This window comes from Lithobates pipiens, unplaced genomic scaffold (assembly GCF_037356315.1).
Source record: "Lithobates pipiens isolate NorthernLeopardFrog02 unplaced genomic scaffold, aLitPip1_a1.2 Scaffold_16, whole genome shotgun sequence".
Taxonomy (NCBI): domain Eukaryota; kingdom Metazoa; phylum Chordata; class Amphibia; order Anura; family Ranidae; genus Lithobates; species Lithobates pipiens.
Genome location: NW_027507748.1, coordinates 328251916 through 328264282, shown reverse-complemented (window position 1 = coordinate 328264282; position 12367 = coordinate 328251916).

Here is a 12367-nt window from a genome sequence, read left to right as displayed (position 1 = left end):
CACAGGCGAGCAGGATAGATACCAAAGCAGCAGGCAGGAGAATCGTCAAGACAAGCCAGGGTCGGAGGCAGGCAGCAAACAGAGAGTGGTCAGAGACAGGCCGGGTAACAGGTATCAGATAAACGGACAAGGTAATAGCAGGGGGTCTCAGGAACACTGTAGACCAGACAGCAGGGAGGAAAGGTGACAGGTTCCTTTAAATAGCCCCTTTGGCGCCAGGATCAGTCACACTGCACATCCGCGCACGTTTGTTTGTGCATATTAGTGTGCGATCGTGCGCTCATCAGTGTTAGCGCGCACCCACGCTGGTTAGTGCCCTCGCGTACCCGCATGCACCCATCAGCGTTAGCACTCACAGCCGCAGAGCGCCCATATGTGCCCTCGTGCACCCACTTGCATTAACGTGCACCTGTGTGTGCCGGTTGGCTCCTCTGTGGGAATTCTTCTGGAAACAGCTGGGCGGTCAGAATGTCCTTTTTGACAGTAGCTGTCCTAATTGTACCAGTCTTATGGGGAACAATTCCCCTCAACGTAGGGTCTTGTCTCTCAAGAACATTACCCCTTCCGGCTGGAGCACATCCCTATCTCCACACACTGACTGTGTGTCTGAATGGCAGAAATTGCACTAAGCTATGCTCAGCTCTGTCTGATAACGATCCTGCCCACCTGTGCACTCACACGGTCTGTGGGCAACTAGCAAAGCCCTGACATAGGACTGAAGGCTCCTTCCCACCCAAAGCACTTTAGAACCTTAAAACTCCAGGCCCCAATGCAGGATTAAAAAACCCAGGGACAAGCTACAGAGTTTTCTCCACTTACAATAAACATGCTGGAGCCTCTCAAACTGTAACTTTGAGAATCCTGTGTCTTTTCAACTTTTCAAAATTCACATAATGGCAGGTCAAACACTATAGTGCATATGAACCTGCAATAAATATTCCCCTCCCAGTCAGTCATGGGCACAGGAACAGGAGGCCCTACACATCAAGTGGCTCCTTCAGGGGTAAGAACTATAATCAGGAATTCTGATTTTACTCTAAATATCAAGATCTAATTACTTGTTTTAAGTCAGTGACTCAAAGTATTGAAGCCAGTGATAGCCAGGCAAAAAGTATTTCACATAATTACAGTACCGGTTTACTTTAAAAACAAGGCATCTTAATATTTTATTAATATCTGATTAATGTGTAGTATGTGTTTGTGCATCTTTAAATGTTGAGTATCTAATTACTTTTCAAAACTTAGGTAAACTACTTCCTTTCTGCTGTTATATTCATTAGTTGTGAATTCATCAGTGTCAGGCTGACTGTTGCCAATCTCAGTTTAGTACAAAACTGTATCCATTATGGATAAGCTTTGCTTTCCGTATAGGATTATTATGTACTGTGGTGCCAATGACAATAGGAAACATATGTCTCATATCCCTCAAAGTGTTCCTGATAGGAAAGCATTATGAAAGAACTGAAGGTCAAAGTAGCTTTCAGCTTTTCACAGCTGACAGGAAAACTCATCTGTCAGCGATCACTCAGGCCCGCACTTCACTTTGTACTACGTGGTCTGACAGCAACTAATATTAATGAGTTTTATGGAACATCAAGAATGTTCACGGAAGATCAGTCTATCAAACAGTGTGGGACCGTATCTGACTAGAGTCCTGTGTCAACATGTTGACATTTCAGGTAATTACATTGTGAATGGAGCACAAAAGGGTAAATATTAAACTGAAGATCTATGAAACAACATATGTATTTCCAATATTGGCAACACAGTATTTACAGATGTTCACTCTGCATTGGATATGTTTCCTCCTCCAATGCTGTGTCTTTTTACAGGTAGCATTCTGCCTGCAAATTTACTGCTTTCCTTCTAACAGAATTCATTAAGAGCAATAAGCAGTCATGAAATGAATATTATAGATAGCCTTCTGGCCATCATGCTATGACAATCTGCCACTCAGTCTCAACCATATGGGTCAGTACACATTTTAAAAACAGGTCTTTGCAGGGGTCAGAACTGCCTGCCATGTGCCTAGAAAACATGAGAAACACCTGCTATGTAAACAAGCATGAGATTTTGGAGAGTGAGGAAAGGTTAACTTTCCTACCAGGTTTTTTTATGGTAATTTGTTTCCTAGGACTGGGAAATTTCTCTAATTTCCTGTCCCAATGACCATGTGTGACCAGGACAGGATACCAGGAAAACAATTCTCCACACTAGGCCAATTCACCACACTAACCCTAAAATGTGATATAACTTGCAGATGTCTTGTGTAATTAAGGTGAATCATATACCACCAGCTATGTAACTCAAATGTACCCATACCAGAAAATTATTATTAAGTAGCTCAGCTGCTGTGCATTAATACCAATCCTAGTATTTGGACTGAATATATATATATATATATATATATATATATATATATATATATATATATATATATATATATATATATATGTATATATATATGTATATATATATATATATATATATATATATATATATATATATATATATATATATATGCACAACACAGCAGCGGTATGCACCAAAACATTTTACTGAACACAAAAACATATAACCATGAATCAATGTGCATTAGCAGAAATGTGCTCCAACACAATAAAGTGCTGTAATAAAATAAAGTGCTTCTTTAACCACCTCAGTACAGTGCAGTTACACCCCCTTCCTGACCAGACCAATTTTCAGCTTTCAGCGCTCTCACAGTTTGAATGACAATTACTCAGTCATCCAACACTGTATCCATATGAAACTTGCGTCCTTTTTTCCACACAAATAGAGCTTTATTTTAGTGGTATTTAATCACTAGTGGGTTTTTTATTTTTTGTGCTATAAATAAAATAAAACGTAAATTTTGTGAAAAAAATGCCTTTTTCTTTGTTTCTGTCATAAATTTTTGCTAATTAGTAATTTTTCTTCATAAATTTTGGCCAAAATTTATACTGCTACATATCTTTGGTAAAAATAACCCACATTAGTATATATTATTTGGTCTTTGTGAAAGTTATAAAGTCTGCAAACTATGGTGCCAATCACTGAAAATTCCTTCAGTACATCAGGTGTATTTCATTTCATGAGACACTAACAAGTCAGGAAAGTACAAATACCCCCCAAATGACCCCTTTTTACAAAGTAGACATCCCAAGGTACTTAGTAAGTAGCATTGTGAGTTTTTTTAAGTTGTCATTTTTTCCCACAATTCTTTGCAAAATGAAGATTTTTTATTTTTTTTTATTTTTTTTTACTAAATTGTCATATTATCAGGTTATTTCTCACACACAGCATATGCAACAAATTACACCCCAAAATACATTCTGCTACTCTTCCCGAGTACGGCGATACCACACGTGTGAGACTTTTACACAGCCTGGCCACATACAGAGCACCAACATTGATGTAGTACCTTCAGACATTCTACGAGCAAAAATGACGCATCTCATTTCTCAACCACCTATTACACTTTTGAAGTCCCTGGAGTACCAGGATAATGTAATTTCCCATAAAATGACCCCATTTTGAAAAGCAAACACCCCAACGTATAACCTGTGAGGCATAATGAGTCTTTTGAATGGTTCATTTTTTTCCAGAAGTTTTTGGAATATGTGGAAAAAAATTAAAACGCATTTTTATTTTACACAAAATTGTCAATTTATAAGATATTTCTAACACATAGCATGTATATAGCAAAAATTACACCCCAAAATACATTCTGCTACTCTTCCCGAGTACGGCGATACCACGTGTGTGAGACTTTTACACAGCCTGGCCACATACCGAGCACTAACATTGATGTAGTACCTTCAGACGTTCTACGAGCAAAAATTACGCATCTCATTTCTCAACCACATATTACACTTTTAAAGGCCCTGGAGTACCAGGACAATGGAATTTCCCAAAAAATGACCCATTTTGGAAAGCAAACACCCCAACGTATAATCTGTGAGGCATAATGAGTCTTTTGAACGGTTAATTTTTTTCCAGAAGTTTTTGGAATATGTGGAAAAAAATTAAAACGCATTTTTTTTTACACAAAATTGTCAATTTATAAGATATTTCTAACACATAGCATGTATATAGCAAAATTTACACCCCAAAATACATTCTGCTACTCCTCCCGAGTATGGCAATACCACATGTGTAGGACTTTTACACAGCCTGGCCACATAGAGAGGCCGAAAACATTGAAGTAGTACGTTCAGGCGTTCTAGGAGCATAAATAACACATCTCATTTCATTCCTACCCATCACATTTTTGAAGGTCCTGGAGCACCAGGACAGTGAAATTACCCACAAAATGACCACATTTTGGAAAGCAAACACCCCAACGTATATTCTATGAGACATGGGCTGCAAATAGGTACTCGGGTACTCTGATGGGCTGGAGATAGGTACTTGGGTACTCTGATGGCCTGGTGACAGGTACTCGGGTACTCTGATGGCCTGGTGACAGGTACTCGGGTACTCTGATGGCCTGGTGACAGGTACTCGGGTACTCTGATGGCCTGGTGACAGGTACTCAGGTACTCTGATGACCTGGTGACAGGTACTCGGGTACTCTGATGGCCTGGTGACAGGTACTCGGGTACTCTGATGGCCTGGTGACAGGTACTCGGGTACTCTGATGGCCTAGTGACAGGTACTCGGGTACTCTGATGGCCTGGTGACAGGTACTCGGGTACTCTGATGGCCTGGTGACAGGTACTCAGGTACTCTGATGGCCTGGTGACAGGTACTCGGGTACTCTGATGGCCTGGTGACAGGTACTCGGGTACTCTGATGGCCTGGTGACAGGTACTCGGGTACTCTGATGGCCTGGTGACAAGTACTCGGGTACTCTGATGGCCTGGTGACAAGCACTCAGGTACTCTGATGGCCTGGTGACAGGTACTCTGATGGTTTGGTGACTGGTATTTGGGTACTCTGAAGGGCGGTGACAGGTACTCATATGGACTGTGACAGGTACTCGGGTACTCAGATGAACTGTGACAGGTACTCGGGTACTCAGATGGACTGTGACAGGTACTCGGGTACTCAGGTGGACTGGAACAGGTACTCGGGTACTCAGATGGACTGGAACAGGTACTCGGGTACTCAGATGGGCTGTGACAGGTACTCGGGTACCCTGATGGACTGTGACAGGTACTCGGTACTCTAATGGACTGTGACAGGTACTCGGTACTCTAATGGACTGTGACAGGTACTCGGGTACCCTGATGGACTGTGACAGGTACTTGGGTACTCAGATGGGCTGTGACAGGTACTCGGGTACTCTAATGGACTGTGACAGGTACTCGGTACTCTAATGGACTGTGACAGGTACTCGGTACTCTAATGGACTGTGACAGGTACTCGGGTACCCTGATGGGCCGTGACAGGTACTCGGGTACCCTGATGGGCCGTGACAGGTACTCGGGTACCCTGATGGGCCGTGACAGGTACTCGGGTACCCTGATGGGCTGTGACAGGTACTCAGGTACCCTGATGGGCTGTGACAGGTACTCGGGTACCCTGATGGGCCGTGACAGGTACTCGGGTACTCTGATGTGCCGTGACAGGTACTCGGGTACTCTAATGTGCCGTGACAGGTACTCGGGTACTCTGATGGGCTGGGACAGGTACTCGGGTACTCATGTGAACTGTGACAGGTACTCGGGTACTCAGATGGGCTGGGACAGGTACCCGGGTACTCTGATGGGCTGGGACAGGTACTCGGGTACTCTGATGGGCTGGGACAGGTACTCGGGTACTCTGATGGGCTGGGACAGGTACTCGGGTACTCTGATGGGCTGGGATAGGTACTCGGGTACTCTGATGGGCTGGGACGGGTACTCTGATGGGCTGGGACAGGTACTCAAATACTCTGATGGACTGTGACAGGTACTCTGAAGGACTGTGATTGACAGGTACTATGAGGGGTGGTGACAGGTCCTCTTTATTGGGGGGGGGCAATCAGTATGATTGGTGTACACTGTATGCGGTAACGAGATGTTACCGCAATCTCCTCCTCACACACGATCGGTGTGTGAGGAGGAGAACCCGGTAACATCCCGTTACCGCGGTTTGTTTACATTTTAGTGATCGGCTGTGAAAGGATCACAGCCGATCACGTGGGTAAACAGCCGGCCAATGGCTGTTTACCAGCGTCGGTGACGAGCAGTGTTCCCGGGGAACACGCCGCCACCGACGTGCACGTGCAGCGCGCTCGCGATCGCGCGAATGCGCCGTGCACGTTCGGGGTGTGACCATCTGTGATCGGCCGTGACTTCATCACGGCCGATCACGTGGTAAACAGCCATAACGAATGGCTGTTCACCCTCTTCGGTGGCGAGCGGTGTCTCCGTGACACGCCGCCACCGAAGAAACAGGGATGCGCGCGCATGATCGCCACAATAGGTGCGCCGCCTGGCCGTCAATTGACAGCAGGCGGTCTGCATCTAGTTAAAAGAGAAGTATGGGTTTTGTTTTTTGAGAATCATACTTACCTAGGTCGATGCAGCATCAGACCAATGCTGCATCTGTACCCCAGCATCTCTGTACTGAGAACCTGAGCCAGGAACCTCGCCGATGGCTCGGTACTCACTCCTCTCCGGGCAGAGAGCTGCTGACTGTCAGTCAGCATCTCTCCTGCTCTGCTTCGCCACGCTCACTGGAGCGCTGAGCTGTGGAGGGGCGGGGAGCGACCATCTCAGAGGCTCGCTGAGACTGCCATCAGTCAAGGCAGCTGGTGGATCCAGACTTCTGAAGTCGGGCTGATGTACTGCCTCAACTGATTTTTGTGACATCAGCAGAGAGCGGACTTCAGATCGCTTTCTGCTGAAAACGGGTCATAGGAGTGCAAAACGCATTGCACTCCTGTGACCCATAGGAGAAACCCAACCTAAAAGGCCAACCTAAAAAGGCTCAGGCTGGACTTCTCCTTTAAATAAAGTGCTAAAGACAAAGGTGTCCAGTGCTTAAAACAATGTGCTTCTTCTAGTTGTACAAAAAGTCTCCTCAATGGTGACAGGGGTTCCTTCCAATATATTCCACCACCTTCACATCAGGAAACTCACCATAATTCAATAACTCTATGTCAACCAATGGGTTATTAAATGCTTGTATCCCTCAAGGGAAAAAACATCCAGGACTCCGCATTACTCCTCCTATTTCCTCCGTGTGATCTCCCTGGTTTGCTTAAAGATGCCAGGTAGAGGAGGGAGGAAGATATGTAGAATTTGCTCTGGTTTCCTCCTGGATCGCATGCCTGCAACATGTAAATTTTCAGAACTTCACATCCTCATTGGTTTCACTGCTGAATTTTTTAGATTATTTCCTAAAAAAAAAAAAAAAAAAAAAACATCTTCGTTAAATGTAGTTTTTAGAGCCAGAAATGTGGCCTATTTCTGTGTCCGAAACTTCACTTCAATTTATTTTATAAATTTTTTTTGCCCATGCCTCCCACAGTACAAATCTTCCCTAAAATCCCTAAATCACTCAATCCAGCCTACCCCGTCAGTACAGACTCCCCTCCAACACAGACCCATCAGTACAGACCCCCCCCCCCTCACAAGCAGAAACCCCTCATTACAGAAACTACCCCCAGAACAGACTGGCACCCCAGCAAATACCATGAGGATCCTCTGAAGTGTTGTAAAATACTGTGTAAAGGTGGATCACATCATTGCTCTATCACCAGAAGTGAATAGACAACAGAGAAACCTGGTTGCGACTCCTTCAAGCACCCTTCATGCGCTCATGCATGCACCCTAAATCCAGAAGTAGGAAGTGACATACCAGGACATCGCTTTGCCTAGCGCGGCTCCATAATACAATGCAGGGGGGCAGTTGCTAAGTGGTTAATAATTGAAACCTTCGTTGGATATGGGAACACATGTCAGTGCTAGCTGGCTGCTGACAATTTTTTGTAGTAGTACACATGTGGCATCAGAATTCCCTGGATAGCACAAGAGTTTTTGGGTTATAACATTTGTCCTGGTAATACATGTTACTGGGACAAAAACTGATAGGCAATCTAACATTTTACATCTGTCACTGTCAAGCGTCAACAGGACGTGAGAGTAAATGTTCATGTGGCATTACAACTGATTTGGAAGAGATTTTCTTCACTTTGAAGAGCTCTCTACTGTTTGTGTCCCTGGGGCAAACTAGTAAAGTTACCGAAAGGACCAATTTAAAAGCCTCTAATTGACAATATTTTGAATGGTTGTACTGCTACTGAAATTGGGTCATGTAGACTAAGTTTAGACAGTTACATTCAGCAGTATTTTGCCACAGCTGAGAACAAAAACCAGGATTTAACATTTGAATCATGGAGCTAAAACATGGGTCTTCAACTTATGGACCAAATCCAGCCTGTTGCAAGATTTTATTTGGCCCTCTACTGTAAGGGAAAACTCTGATGGGGACCTTGATGTAAGGGGAGGTTCTGAAGTGACCCTGATGTAAGGGGGCTCTGATGTTAGGGGTTATTCTGTTAAGGACCCTGATGTAAGAGGAGCTATGTTGTGAGGGGAACTTTGATATAGTCCCTGATGGGGACTCTGATAAAAGGCAGGCTCTGATGTAAGTGGGGTCAAGTTGATTTTAAATGTCTTTTCTTAAAGTGTTACCAAGCCCACAACAGTAAAATCATCAGCCTGTATATGCAGTGAAGCATGCTTGTTATACTCACTGTGGAACCTAAGGGTCTTCTCTGATCCTCTACTCCTTCCACTGACTCCAAAACATGTCCAAGTAAGACAGAGGTACTGGAGTCACTCTGCACATGCTCAGTTTGGTATGTATTGCTAGAGAGTTTTTTTTTATTTTCTTTGGAGAGTGCATGCGATCAGCACAGGGCCAATCAGCACTGTCCAGACAGAGAGTCAGGGATCCTGCAGCCTCATAGGACAATCAGAGAAGAATAAAAACTACTCCTACAAGCTTTGACCAGTGCCCTGATGGACACTGCTAGAAGTCACAAGACTGCTCAAACTGAGGATGAGAAAATGTACTTAGCAGTTTATATTTACTAAAATAATTTCATTTCCATGTTCTGTGTACTGAAGGAGACCAGATATAGTGAATGCAGGGTCCTGGGTTTAGTAACACAAAGTTTTTGTTGCCGTTCTAAATCATATCATGCTGATATAAAACCTGTATAATAATAATAATTACAAAAAGACAAAGTAAAATGTATTTATTTATTTAAATTTGATTTGTTCATATATATAAACCAGTTTTTTCTACAACTTGAAAATTAATATTTACAAAATATAAAATGTGGTCCTCGTAATGAATGGTGGAAGACTTCTGAACTAGAACTTAGAGCTCTGGACGATACAATTCCTTAGTGGATTTTATCATCAAATTGCAAACAAGCTTCCTAACCAGCACCAGCACCTTTCAAACAAAACAAGAGATGTATATATCTTCTGCACTTGCTTGTCTCTCTAGCCAGCTGTTGTTGCTCTAATAATCATGTTGCTGCTTGCAAATCAACTGAAATGATTATGTCTGCATCCTGAGAAATGAAATAAATGTCACTAAGAACATGCATACTAATTCTGCTTTTACACTACTGACGTGCAGTAACATTTATTACACCCACACCAATGGCTGCTTTAATCACTGCCCAGTAATTGATTGAGAGTCTGAGACATGCTGAGAGCCGACTAGGATGAGATTAACAAATGACCAGAAAAGCTCTACCGTGCACCCTTCTGCTCATTTATCTATGCCAAACAGATAGATGATTGACATGCAGGCGGCAAATCACTGCAAGAATAATACTTCACTATGATTTCTGTTCACACACTGACAACCTAGCCAGGCTACATAAGACGACGCTAGTTAGTTAGTTATATACAGTACTTTGCTAAAGTCTTAGGCAGGTGTGATAAAATGCTGTAAATTAGAAATGCTTTCAGAAATAGAAGTGTTAATAGTTTTTTTTTTATCAATTAACAAAATGGAAAATAAATGAACAGAAGAAAAAGCCAAATCAAATCAATATTTGTCTTCAAAACAGCATTAATTCTTCAATCTTTCTAGGTATATTTTCACATAATTTTTGAAGGAACTCGCTGGTAGATTGTTCCAAACATCTCGGAGATCAAACCACGGATCTTCTGTGTATGTAGGCTGCATCAAATCCTTCTGTCTCTGCATGTAATCCCAGACAGATGCGATGATGTTGAGATTAGGGCTCTGTGTGGGCCAAAGTATCACTTCCAGGCCTCTGTGTTCTTCTTTACTCTGAAGATAGTTCTTAAAGTGGTTGTAAACCCTTACAAACCACTTTGACCTACAGGTAAGCCAAGATTAAGGCTTACCTGTAGGTCCAAGAAATATCTCCTAAACCTACACGGTTTAGTAGATATTTGCCGAAAGACAGGCACTGAGCGCGCCGCTGTCAACGGCGATATGCCGCGAGTGGCGGCTCCCATGCGCATGCGCGGGAGTGACGTTGGCGCGGCTTCGCCGAATGACAGCGGTGGAGCAGCGAGATCCACCAAGAAGATGGATGCTCCGGACTACAGGGGACAGTGGTGACTTTGCTGGCTCCTGTGTCAGGTAAGTGACACATAATGGATTACTATGCAATGCATAGTAGTCCATTATGCTTTACCTTTGCAGGGAATCAAAGAGGAAGTAAACCCATCAGGGTTTACTTCCTCTTTAATGACATTGGCCGTATGTTTAGGGTCGTTGTCCTGCTGCAGAATAAATTTGAGGCCAATCACATGCCTCCCTGATGGTATGGTATTATGGATAAGCATCTGCCTGTATTTCTCAGCATTGAGGACACCATTGATTTTGGCCAAATCTCCAACTCCATTTTCAGAAATGCAGCTCCAATTTGCGAGGAACCTCCACCATACTTCACTGTTGCGTGCAGACACTTGTTATTGTACAGTTCTCCAGCCCTTCGGTGAACAAACTGCCTCTTGCTACAGACAAATATTCCAAATTTTAACTCATCAGTCCAGAGCACCTGCTGCCATTTTTCTGCACCCCAGTTCCTATTTTTCTGTGTATAGTTCAGCCGCTTAGTCTTGTTTCCATGTCCTATACTAGAAACAAATTGCAAAGCGGTTGATTAGTTTAATTATTATTATTGCACTGCAGTGCCATAGTCTGAACAGTCTTTCCAATAGTGTCCTGAGTTAAAGTAGACCTGTTTTAGGAACAACTATCCTTGTTGAAAACCTTTCCATATGCCATATTAGTAAATTATAATGCTCAGTAGGTATGGCAATGTCCATTCTGGATTTCTCTGTAGTATTGCATCAAATGGGGGGTCACTGAGAAATCCCATTGATAGGGGGTTTTAATGTTAAATCAACAGAAGCAAAGAATCATGAGCAAAAATGGATTGCTAATATTTTAGAAACAATGAGATGTCTTATATCCAGAGCTCTGACCTCAGTATGAAATGTTAAATTCTTCATTCAGATCGTTATCTCTGACACTTCATTACCAACAGATATCTTTTGTATATTTAAATTTAGGAAATAGTTCAGGCATAACAACTTAAGCCTTTGTTAAGCTGAAACTGATCCAAAGGTCACACTTATTATGGCACATGATTTTAAAAGTATAACGAAAAAAAGAAAGAGAGCATATTTATTTATTTATTGTTGCATTTTCCAAACCTCACATATTCAAGTCTTTAATATAAATCCCATTGAGTGCTCCTGTTTATTCCTCAGTCCGTGACAAACAAACACAAGCAGCATACAGTAAGCGATTAACAGGAAACGGTATGAAGAATATGTCTTGATTGGGATGGAGCCTTACCACAGGAATTCTCGTTTACCTCGGCAGCTCTGCAGTAACTAGCATACAAACTAAATTCAGACTCCTGGTAATTCATCTGACACAAGCACTGCTCTGTTGCCACTGACAGCAATGGGGACCTACAGAGAAGATATTTGATGCCCCAATAAGAAATGTACTGACGTACAGTAACAATTGTATGGTGGGGTATGGAGAAGGCGCTGTATGAAGACTATATAGAAAAAAATAAAAATAAACTACATAGAATGTGTATATATACAGGCATACCCCGCTTTTAAGTACATAATGGGGTTTTATTTACTAAAGCTGGAAAGTGCGAAATCAGGTTCACTTCTGCATAGAAACCAATGAGCTTCCAGGTTTTATTACCAAAGCTTAATTGAACAAGCCAAAGTTAGAAGCTCATTGGTTTCTATGCAGAAGTGAGCCTGATTTTGCACTTTACAGCTTTAGTAAAAAAACCCCATTGTGTACTTAAAAGTGGGACATGCCTGTATGTTGGATACTTCTGAAGGTAGACTTTTTTATTTCAATAAATATATACTCTAGAAATGTATCCCTACACAGA